Raw genomic sequence first — 13,343 nt, 5'->3', positions numbered from 1 at the left:
TAAAGTATACAACCTATCGTAGACATCTAGGATTTTTCATTCCCATGCTCAGGTCTGTGAGAATATTCATAGTCTAGATGCACAAAAGCTCATTTTATGTCAGGAAGAGATTCCATTTTTCCTTGAAGTGCTTCTCCAATGTCATGAGCATCCTACAAGGGCATATCACTTGGTAGCACAATGTCAACTTCAACAAAGAAATAAGACACAAATATGTAAGCTCTGACAGTATCAATATGGCGTATGTCTTTGTGATGATTCCAAAAGAGATATGTCAATTTTTGCAAATAATCAAGCGACATTGTTTTCCCCACCAAAGAATTCACATTCTCCAAAACTGTGCTTGACCATGTCCTAATTGTATAGAGTGCTAACTACACAAAAGACCCACTATCAACTTTAGTATATCAGATTATACACATTACGATAAACTTGAAGCATACTTGGCATCTTCTTGGAGGAAGCCTAATAATCTATATTTTGGCTTTAGTGATCACAAGATTATACATCCTTCTTGCTACCACCACCACACAAATAACTTGATAGACACTAATGATCAAGTTTAAATATAAAAAAATACATCCTCTTCATTATTGCATGTGCCTACAGCTATTATTACTCACTAGCATTCTAAATGATTGTTATCAGTGTTACCATCTATATAGACAAAAGTCTATATCCCTATATGTACATACAAAGAGATGTTAGATATGGTAATCCTAAAGGAGCCAACAGGTATTATCTGCAGTCATGTGTTTTAAATACATTGTATACATACATATGCCTTGCAGTAGTCATTATTATCATCTCCAACAAATAATATCTCCAGAATCAAGTAATGAAAATGGTCACACCTACTTGGATTCTTTAAACAACTACTAATTAGTGGAAAGTGGAAACATATTCTATATTTGATGTGGGTTATATGAGTTAGCTAGGAGCACATATATAGACATTATTTTTCTTTATTAACAATGTAGGCATTATTGTAGAAAATCAAAATGTGAAGTATCCTATGTTACAGTGTAAAGTAAAAGGTCAGAGAAGTGCTTACCACTATTGCTCCAACTGGATCAATCCACCAGTAAAATTTACTTCCAAGAACTACAACGATTAGACCAATTGAATTGGTGATGACATCAAAGAAATGATCTTGGGCATATGCCTTTACTATCTCATTTGTAAAAGTCAAGCAATAGATTACAAGGACCAACTTTACAACAGTAACTGAAACCATAATTCCAACAACCCAGAACCACCTATCTCCTTCAAAAAATACACCTCAATTCTATATAATTTAGGAATGAAGTTGGTGTAAGAGTATTACTTATATGTAATATGCAAAAGTAGCTCATTTAAAAGACAATACACTAATGATGGAACAGATGGAAAAGAGTAGAACAAAAGTAGAATATTTGGTGGAGAACAAAAGCATACTCCATATCACATTTAAGCTCAATATTTTACAGCTCCAAAATAATTATCAAAATAAACAAGTATAAAACTCAACTTTTAGGACAAGGAAGTATGCCTTCATTTTGTTCACTTTTGCATCACTGGAAAACCATGTAAATCAAGCCAAGTAAAACTAAACATCAACAATTTCTATGAGTACTTTCATTTGTATCCACTTACCAAATTTTGGCAAAAATAGAAATTCGGAGCTCAAGCCACTTATACCATGTAATTCCTTCAAAAATGGTGAAGGGGGTTTACTAATCCAAAATATTAACACTCACCTGATGATGTCGTATTTAAGAACATACATATGGCCTCCAACACTTGAATGTTATTTTAACTTAGCAAAACCATGTTGTTTAAAGGATTTAAATCATGAGCACAAAATTGTATCTATGGTTGTAATTATGTTCAATAAAATATACTCTATTTGAGGTAACAGGATACAAAGCTAAACAAGTGACCAAAAAAGCATATAATATATCTTCCATGTTCATGAAAAGTTCAAATCATCATGAGAACCATTAGGGGGAAATAGATATCCTTTTCTTAAAGGTATATCCTTGAATGGGGAATTTACCTTCGAAACAAGTTGTCGAATAGACTCTAACACGATCTGTAGTCCCAATGTAACCATAACTAAAGCAAAAACTAGAATTCCCTACACATGTAGCATTCTATTATGAATTAACACTAAATTAGTGTTGGACAATTCACAATTCTCATTCTTTGAGCAATTAATATAGACCATGAAAAAAAATAATATGAACATTCACACATCAATGAGTAACCATAGCAATAGAAAACACAAACTATAATTAACAATCTAAAACAATTTCTTACACTAATCAAGAATAGAATTCATCTTCAGTTATATTGATATCTGCTATAAAATTACTCAAAGATCTTAATGAGTCTCATCCTAATCTTATTCATAAATTAAAATGAAACCCCCATTACTAAGGATGCAGGGTAGCACATAAATGCAATTTGAAACAATAAAACATCAAGTTGCAAAGCTTAAGGTTAAAAAATAGTAACATCTTTAGATTTTGGATTTTGTAATGAAAAAGTTTCCCATATGGATGCTTCCCTATTACATGGGATCTCTTATCAAATCTCAAATAAGAAACCAACGGATAAGAAGTCAAGAGGCCATGAGAAGAGCTTAAAGTACATAATATATAACAACCACAACTAACAAGTGGAAAACCTAATTAATAACCATCAAAGTTGCATAAAATTTAGGTGATGATATTTAAATACCTGACCTTTTAGGTGATGATATTTAGTTATCTTGTTCCTTAACAATATTGATACTAATATCATGTTATTGCTTCCCTAATTTTTATGTAGATCATTTTGGTGAATATTCAAGATACAAAAATAGGCATTGTAGTAGAGAAAAGGTTTGATGCAGAAAAATCAAAAAGGGGATGCACCTGCTTAAAACTTTTGTTCCTACATTTTTTTGGAAGTTGTAGCTTGTCCTAGTTTTCTCTACCCTCCCAAACTTGTTCTCATGGCTACTAGATTCAAGGTTTTGGTTTGCAAATATAAGCTAGGTTCAACTTGGAAGTGTTCGATGATTTATTAGTATTCCCACCACAGACACTGTGTTGACTGATATGATATTTATATGTATTGTAATGCTTCATTGTTTATTGAAACCTATCCACATTCATTCTTTTCCTCCAATCGGGTCACAATTACTATGGAGCAAGCAATTTGTGCGATGGAAAACCATTTGCTATTTTTTTTGCATGTTTTCTATTCTGTAAGCAATTATTTACATCACAGACTTAATATTTTTTTACTTGTACTTTGACAAAAAAATATGATGTGCATCTCGAGGTTGAAGATCCTAATGCTGATGACTACACTAAGCCACAGGTAGATGATTCACAATTAAGTGATTGGTTAAATCAGGATGTTATTGAAAGCATTCGCGACCACTTTGTTACTAGTGACTTGTCAAAGGTTGCTCACTGAGCTGAAGCAATGGATGAGAGTGATGAAGATGATGATTCTGCCTATGGAGATTTTGAAGATCGTGAGATGGGAGAGAAATATGGAGATGAAGCTAATGATAGCCTGGAGGGCAGTAAAAATTTAAATTCTATAGAAGAACAACGAAGACTGAAAAAGCTTGCACTTCGTGCCAAATTTTATTCTCAATATCCTTTTGGCTATTTTTTTTTCCAGTCATACAATGCCTAATTTTAAAGATATTTAGTTTCCATGGTTCATAGCATTGTGAAAAAATGTTCTTGGACAGCACTGTGTATGAGATCCATCCTTAGGATATGATGCAAGATTAGAAGTCCAGAGTTTCCCTTGCCATGCATGGGTGACTGTATTGCAAGAGTTGGGAAAGTCTATTTCTAAAGAATTAATAGTAATTAGATACATAGCCACCTAGGCACAATAAATATGAGTGGGAAGAGCTAAATGACCATCTACTTTAAGGTTGGGAATTGGGATAGATAAATGGAATGCTTGGATTAGTAGTAAATAAATTTAAACAAAAAAATATTATCAATTTAGCCAGAACTTAATATTATGTGCAAGAGACAACACAATATTGTTAGCTGGTTTCTCTTATTTAATACTTTTTGGCACAATAAGTCTATAAATTGTAAATAATAAATATACTTGTGTGAATTGCAAACATTATTTATTGGTAACTCTACTTTGGTATGTTTTGCAGCATCTCATTGTCACCTAACTCAAATGGATAGTCACCGCTTAACTCATATTTACATCTTCTAACTAGATTTTCTTTAGCTTTGTGAATAAAGTTTCATATGGCAACCTCATTTTTTGTAGATATAAGTTCCATCTTTAGTTGCTCTATAATTATCTTGATAGGTTCACTAGATAAACCATTCTTCATGGGCACAAATCTTGTCTTGACCTCTAGAAGTTTTGATGATAATTGGACTAGCTATGTTTAGTTCTTTTTTGTGGTACAAATATGAGGTGGATTATTGTAGCACTGTTGGCTCTTGATGGTGATCATACCACCTAATGTTACACACATTTGTTTCCGTTTATAGCCTATGGAGATATATGTTGAATTTATTTGAGTTTAATAATGTCTGATAAAATAGTAACAATTCTCTCTTTTGTTGTGTTTGGTATTTATGTCTTGAGATTCTTCTAGTACTACATCAAACTGAGCAAGCTGGAGAAGAACCGGAAGCTGAATGATCTACTTCATGCACTAGATTTCAATCAAGTTGTGATATTTGTCAAGAGTGTTAACAGAGCTGTAGAGCTGAACAAGCTTCCTTTGGAGTGCAACCTTCCATTAATTTGCATTCATGTAACAATTCCCTTTTCTCAACTATTTTGCCTCTCGATGTTGCAAAAACCCATATTCAAATAGCTCCAAATATTAATGCTAGCAAAAATCCTATACACACAATCAGGATGGTAGGACATAAAATTTCATTTTTACATGGACTCCACTCTAGAGAAAATGTTTTTAAATTAATTTTTAATAAAGATTTTGATTAGGCTTTTACAAGTTCGTTGGATTCTTATGACAACAATTAGGATATCTTTTAGGATTGATGGTTGGATTATTGAATTGGGTTAAAAGATTAAAATTTAAATATCCAAATACCATGGGACTTAGCTTCTGCCTTTTCACCTAGGATCTATTCTACTAAGTAGTCTTAGATAACCAATAGATGAATTTAAAAGCAAGAAGTCTTCATATTAATGAACATGAAACCATTTCCCAATTCTATGTTTGAAAAATTTATAGAGAACTTAGTTTTAGAGGATTATATGCTGGCTTGGGGCCTACATTGGTGAGAGCTTTCCCTGCTAATGCTACAACTATCGTCACTTGGGAACTTATAGCAAATTTACTAGGGGTGAAACAGTAGTAAGAGCATTACCTTCAGAGATGAATGGGTTTATACCTATGTGAATTTGTAAAAAGTGGTCTTTTATTTTTTCAATAGATTGTCCTTTATCCGTAAGAAAATGATACACCTAGATAAGTAGGCATATTGATGTACCTAGGAATTGGCATTATGTCATGGGACTCAGCCAACAATATATTTATACCAAGTATAGTGCATTGTAATGGTATTGTTCATACAATGTTGATATTTACTCAAGAGGACTATTTTTATTTAGTTTTATTTTCCAAGTTTCCTTTTCAATTTGATATTGTGTTGGTGATGCTTCAGACTCAAATGCCTACAAATGCTTCATGCAGTGTCCAGTCTCAAGCCCTAATCACTAGGCAAGCTCCTAGCTCTTATTACATTTTTCTTACTGCAATGTCATATCCAGTTTGCATGTGATTCTACTAACCTAAAGGATCCTTAACCACAAACAACAGTAGTCTCCTCTACCCAAGATAATACAACTTTGTTTGGATTTAAACAAGAAAATTGCAATAGCATTATTAGTGAGGATTTGTGTTTGCTCATAAACTTCTTATCTAAGAAAGCCTTCCTGAGGGTTGTGAGCTTGTCTATTTCTCCTTTACGTCAAAGTTTCAATGCAAGCATGTTGCTAAGAGCCTGCCTAAGGTTACAAAAGCAAAGTGAACTAGTTTTTTATTACCTCTTTTATTAGAGTAGATTTACTTGTGGGGTGTAGAGAACATGGAGAGAATGCCTTAGATGACATTTCATGGAGGCAGTCAATAAAATAGTTCAAATGCCTTACCTATGATTCCACATTTTGCATGCATGTCTACCAAGGTAGTTGCAACTTAAACAAATATATTCTCTCAATATATCTATTTTGTGCATATCCAACAACCATGGTTTTTGATGACCACATTATGTTCAGGCGTCCTATCAAATAGTTCACATGACTTAACTATGCTTCCATTTTGCAAGCATGTCTCCTAAGGAAAATGCTACTACTTCATCTACATCATTTGAAAAAATCCTTTATACTTTGATGGATGCCTATAGCTTATCCCAAAGCTCTCATTTAACAGTTATGAGATGATCAATCAAGAGGAAACAGTTGAGAGCTTAGAGTGACACAATTTTTAGATGATCATATGAAATGAAATGGGCATGCGAGTAGAAAGAAACTAGAAAGACATTGTGTACAGATGAAGGCATGAAATGGATCATTTTGGAACACTCAACACAGACACTTAGCATTCAGTACATATCATCATTCGAGATCAAATGGGTGTGTGGGATTATATGCATAGTGAATAATAAAGGAGGGAATTGAACCCTCCCTGAGGCTCACACTTGTTAAGGTTCACTTCAGTAATGGCCCTTCCTATGAAATTATTGTGTAAAACCTTTCTAATGAGATAATTTGTTATGAGCTCTTCATTAGTGGGATGGAATGTGAATCTAGTAGGCAGTTGTACATCACCCATATGATGATTGTAACTAAAGTTAAGAGAATTCAATAATAGAGGCTATTAACTTTAGTTATAGTCATGATATGGGTGATGCACAACTACCTCCTGGATTCATGTTCCATCCCACTGATAAAGATCTCATAACACATTATTTCATTAGAAAGGTTTTACATAACAATTTCACAGGAAGGACCATTGCTGAAGTGGACCTCAACAAGTGTGAGCCTCAAAAAAAAATTGACCAAGCATTGGTCGAAATTTTGACCAATGCCTAGTAGTTTTCTACCAAGCATTGGTCAAAATTTTGACCAATTCATGGCTATTTTTGACCAATCATTGGTCAAAATTTTGACTAGTACTTGGCAATTTTTGACCAAGCTTTGGTCAAACTTGGTCGAGATTTGGTCAAAATTTGGGTCAAAATTTGTAAATGACCTCAAATGTACTAATGTATGTATAGGGGAGAGAATATGCATGAAGAACATCTCCTAAGCAATTGGGGAGAAGAATTTTATAAATGAGGGAGAGATATTTCTTTGGAGAGATCTTTTAAAGATTCATGTAAGGAAGTAGGAATATGCATGTAATGTACTGTGAATTGTTTAGTATGAAGTAAACAATTATTATCAAAGAAGTAAGAGTATGCACCTATTGTGTTGAGATTTTAGCATGTGAAAAATTGATGTTGGTCAGTAGCAATAATAGAAGACTATTTGGTATTCTTTGAACTTAGATGGTTTTTCATCTATGTTTCCATCAATTACAAAGGGGGAAATTGTTAGCATGAATGTTGATGATACTACTTTGGGGGAGTATCCTAAGAATTAGAGAGTATTGACATATTGTATTCATGACTACATTTTTCATTGATGTCAACATAACATGGTTTCTATAAAGATTGGCTAAGTAGAAAATAGAGCTATTAATGGTATGGATAATGGTTTGATTGTTTGGTGATGTGAATTCATGGACATGTTCTACATTGTGTCCATATGACATGGACAAGTGCATAGAGTCCAAGTCTAAGATGTACATATGTTGTACTTGATTTACAGAGAGCAATTCAAAGATAGAGTATTGGGAAAGCATTTCTTGATGTCTATTAGCATTCTTACATCTAATATGTAGTAAGAAGATGCATAGTTAGGTAGTACTAGAGGACAATCTATTGATGATGTCAGCAAGTGTGCAAGCCCTAGTATTGCACATCTAAATTTTTGTATAGACTGTGAGCTGGTAGTGCTATCGTAATTGTATTTAATTAATTATCTTATTATAACTAATTGGGAAAGCCTCAAGGCTAACTCGAGGAATTTTTTTGAAGATATGGTATAAAGGAAAGATGGTTTCCTTGTTTGTAATGGGTAGTGATCGTGGTATCAAGTGCAAAGTGTGAAAAGGTGTAGAGTGTTTGGTAAATACATGTAAGTGATCCAAGAGATTATTGGATGTGAGATTTTTGATCTAGTTACAAGATCATAAGGAGTAGAGGTTGGTTGGTAGGATAGAAGAAGAGGAAGGAAATATATTTCATTTCTATTCTTCTACAAGGAATAATATCGAGATCATTTGGATAGTGGGTTCATTAGTCTTATCCTTGAAGTTGTTTGGGTAGTGGGTCTAGCTATCTTCCATAACTCCTAATAGGGTTGGCACAACTCCTAATACTATTGGAATCTCCTAACATGGATCCAAAGTCTCCTCATAGGGACTCATATGTACTAAATGTATTCATACACTCCTAATAGGGTCCATCCTCTAACAAGGAATATTTATATTAGTACATCATCTTGTGGGTGCCATCCCCACCAGGGTTTTCCCTCTAATCAAGAGTTTCCCTAGTTAATGTATCTGGTGTTATTATTTATGAGTATCTTGTTGTGGATTCAATTTATGTTGCTCATATGGTTAAGTTTGTTTAAGGTTGACAATTGTGATAATAGTTGGATAATTGATTCACCCTGTTGGCTTCTAAATTAACAAATTTTGAATAACCTAATGATAAGAACACATACACCTAGGCGAAGCTAATTCCCATGTTCAATGTACCTATTTAGACACCAAGGCCTACTATAAGGCTATTTAATCTCCTTCTTCTTCAGGCTTTGCAAGACCTAGGCAGGTGGACCTCATATTCTTTATATGTTACCAGTATCAAAGCATATAACTCAATCTATATAATAGATAAAAACTATTGAATCTTCTATGCTTATGCAAACAACATAGACATGAGATAGCTAATAACATGACCTATGAACAAGATAAGCTAAGTGAGGGTAGCTCTTTTTAGTTCTTCAACATGAAAAGAAAAGACATTTGATTAAATGTGTTGAATATCAGCATAACCCAAGTATGCTACAACAAGAACACGTAATCTCCAAGCTGATCAGTCCCTTATCCATTGGGCATAAACTAAGTTAGGACATACACATGGATGTAGGAGTTGATGAAATCCAACTCCACAATGTGCCAAGATCACCTGCATGCAAATAACCTGTCAAAGGGAAACCAAGAAGGAAGAGGTCGAGCTTGGAAAAATCCTAAACAGACATGAGAGAAAATATTGCAAAACAATGAAATTGTATTTATAATGAGAATGGAATGAGAAAATACAAAGAGAGAGCCTGAATATAAAGGCCTCATGGAAGCTTGTAAAACAAGCTAGAAAGAGGTAGAAGATAAGGTTGACAACTAAGCACTCTTCCGCAAAAAGGTTGAACATGCTAGAAGGGAACAAACTCCTATGTTGTCAACAACTCATCACTACAGCTATTAAATATTAAATAAATCCATTAACCTATGTAAGCTTAAGTAATAGAATAAATAATTAATAATTATTTATTTACTCTAACACCCCCCCTTAAGTGCAACTTAGGGGAATGCCTTAAGCTAATAAAAACTAAAATGAAATGCAAGATGGGTCCCAACAACAAGGCCATGTTAGGTACCCATGTACAATGCAAGAAAATGCAACCTCTAAAAATGGGGAAAGAGAGAAAACTATGTGGGAAAAACCCTCCCCCAAAAAGAGGTAAGAACCTAGTGAAGAACTAAAGAAGCCTCCAACTAGAGAAATGTCCCCTAAAATACGAACAAAAAGAGATCATGAAGAGCATCACTGAAGCATGAAGAAGCTACAAAATTTTCCATTAGAAAGTAACTACTGATCTAAAGAACCCCATTGGAAGAAGAAGGCACGAACTGAGCATGTCTATATGGTAGATGATCCATCTCACTGAAATGCATAGGTAGCCATCCACTAAAATCACCTCATATATAGGATCAACCACTAAATATATTACAACAAGAGCATAATCCCCCCTTAATGCAAATAGGGTGAGATGACATGCAACTGAGAAGGTGGGCAAAAATCCTCTACAGACAAAACCAAGAACAACGAGAGAGGAAGAGGTATAAACACCTATAAAGACACAGTCACACTAACACTACATGGGTCTAATGTCATGGAAGGGACACTCACTTGACAAAGGGAGAAGGCCTAAAATAGCAAACAACTATCCCTCCCATGGTGCTCAATAATAATAGTGCATGTACAATTGTCTCAAAAAACAACGTTCATGAACCCTAAATGCAAAAGTGGCACTTTATCTCAGTGTGTATACAAAAGAGATTATAAATGATATCCATAATGATTAGAATAGGAAAAAATCTTACTTAGAAGATAGTACAGCCCAAAACAAAAAAAACCATGCCAAGAAAATGATCCTCAGACTTGAAACACCCAAGATATTCACCATAGAGAAAAAATGTCAAATACATGACAGAAAGAGCATGGGCTAGAATCTAAGGAAAAAATCACATTTCTAAAAAGGAAACAAAACTAGCTTTTCAAAAATATAACGTTTTCAAAAAACTTACATGTGACACAAAAAATATGCATACCAGAGTCAAAAAAGAACTTTGGACTTCAACTGAAAAAATGAGCAACAAAACTATATCAAAACTTGAAAATACCTATACCAATATCTCCATCTTGGAACTAGGTTTCTCACGCTTCTTTTAGATCGAAAAATATCTCTGTATGCTCAACTTATAGCCAAAAAATTGAAGGTAGGTCCAAAATGACCTTGGAGGAGAGGCAAGAAGGTTTGTTGATGCAGTGCTAATGTCAGCATTTCACATGATTAAAATTGATGGCCTGTTAGCCATCATAGAAAAAAAGAAATCCATGTGGCATGCCACATGGAACATCTACATGGCAGCCACGTGGTAGAGGGCTGATGTGGCAGGGGCCAAGTGGCACCCATGCCACATGTCAGGCAGAAACTATGATGACTATGCATAAAATGCCATGAGGGAAAGCTGACATAGACACTATTGACTGGGAAAAAGAAAAACCACACATCAAATGACTAGCTACTGATCTATACCTATAGAGTGGAGTGGTACTGAGTGTATAGAAGTGACGCACGAGCTGAGATCACTAGTGAAATGCAAGAACTATGAGTAGACACCGGTGGAGGTGGAGAAAGCCAGCTAAGTAGCACTGCGAAGGTTGGACGCTAGCGGGGGAGCCAAAAATAGGTAGTGGCCAAACTATAGTAGGGTATAGGTGGCACATAGGTTGCCCTATGGTGGCCACTGGGTGGTTCCATGGTAGTGCGGCCCTACGCACTTTTTTTTTAAAAAAATCAAAAAATATGTACAATTCGTAAAGAACCCCCGAACTAAAAAAATTTTGCCTCCCAGAGCCCTGTCTCCAAAATCAAAAAAAATTATATGGATCCTAATTGAAAAGTACCTTTTGAATCTAATGGCAACATTCGTTCAGGCCCAAAGTGCTCCGAAAAAATGCTCTTCCCCTAATTTGAAGAAAAAGGCACAAACAAACTAGGGTTTGTGTCTCCAAATTGCAACTTCAAAAATCCTTCAAACTAAGAAGCAGTAGGGAGGATCTGATACCATGTAGGAGTTTATGAAATCCAACTCCATAGTGCGCTAAGATTACCTACATGCAAATAACCCATCGAAGGGAAACCAAGAAGGAAGAGGTTGAGCTTGGAAAATTTCTAAATGGACATGAGAGAAAATATTGCAAAATAATGAAATTGTATTTACAATGAGAATGGAATGAGAAAATACAAAGAGAGAGACCAAATATAAAGGCCTCATAGAAGCTTGTAGAACAAGCTGGAAAGAGGTAGAAGATAAGGTTGACAACCAAGCACTCTTCCACAAAAATGTGGATCATGCTAGAAGGGAACAAATTCTTGTGTTGTCAACAACTCATCACTACAACTATTAAATACTAAATATTAAATAAATGTATTTACCTAAGTAAGCTTAAGAAATAGAATAAATAAATAATAAATAAATAAATAATTATTTACTCTAACAATGGATACCCAAAATATACTCATATACTCAAATATATGATCTATCTATTCACCTTGCAAATAGACATCTATCTTCAAAAAAAAATTCATACTTATCAAATCCTCCTATGATCCCTACAATTTTGTCAATGCGTATCAAGCAATTTACTCGGGTCCTTGACCCAACAGCAAGTTACACAATGGCATGCAACCTTAAAACCAAGCTACAACTAGATAATATGCATCTTGCACATATATTAATAGAAAACTACAAACCCATAAACATGAGACAAATTTCAGTATGAAACTTTGAACAAAGCTTTCTATTAATTTCCTTGAAATCAATACATCAGATGTATGTGAAGACTCAAATAATACACAACAAATGATTGTATTTAACTAACTACTCAAAAGACACTGCACTATTGTTCATAAAAGAGAGAATATGTTGAGGATGGTATCACAACAATTAAATTGGAGTCATCCTTGTGATCACAGTAGTAAATATTGGAACCCTATTGCTATCATAGTTGTAGAAAATGGAACTAGAACTAGAACCCCTATAATGAGAAAAGAAGATGAATATATAGACAGGAAGAGATGCCTAGATCTGATATTATCTTGCCAAGTGTCCACCTCAAATTCTTTTTTCTACTACTATAGAATTGATCTCCTCTATTATAGAATGTTTGAAATATCTCCTTAAATAATGAGAAAATCCCCTTTTTAAGGAAAAACTGATACATGTTCAAAACATATAGGAGTTTTCAATCTAATTTGGTTTGTCTTCATCTGCCCTTGTCATGAAAATTTTCAACTACCTCTACTAACAAGAGCTTACCACTTCCAACTGCTTCCAAAACATTTAATGCTTCCCTTATTGTTGTCAATGCATCTGATCTTATCAAAATATGATCTAATCTTCATTTTATTCAATCTAAAAACATCAAATCTATACTATTACTAAGGATGCCCTGAGAAAACAAATTTGCCTATAACTTCTTCCATTGAAGACCTGTGCAAAATCCAACTACAGAAATGCAAAATTTACCTTCTCCTAGTTTCAAAAATTTATTATATTACATATGTCGAATACAAATAGTGCCCCTAAAATTGATTTGAAAAAGTAGGCATGGGCCATGAATTGACATTAAAAGTGAAAATTTTAAAATATATAGTCTACACTA

General features: G+C 34.1%; 1 pseudogene; it reads right to left on the bottom strand.

The window, feature by feature from the left end:
• Positions 1–26: 26 nt before the first annotated feature.
• Positions 27–13,343, bottom strand: part of LOC149553662 (metal tolerance protein 11-like) — a 31,425-nt pseudogene continuing 18,108 nt past the window's right edge.

Source organism: Cupressus sempervirens, chromosome 6 (genome assembly GCF_028749045.1).
Source record: "Cupressus sempervirens isolate cs-2001-9-10 chromosome 6, ASM2874904v1, whole genome shotgun sequence".
NCBI classification, from domain to species: domain Eukaryota; kingdom Viridiplantae; phylum Streptophyta; class Pinopsida; order Cupressales; family Cupressaceae; genus Cupressus; species Cupressus sempervirens.
Note: the sequence above shows the minus strand (reverse complement) of the source record. Positions and strands in the feature narration are given on the sequence as shown.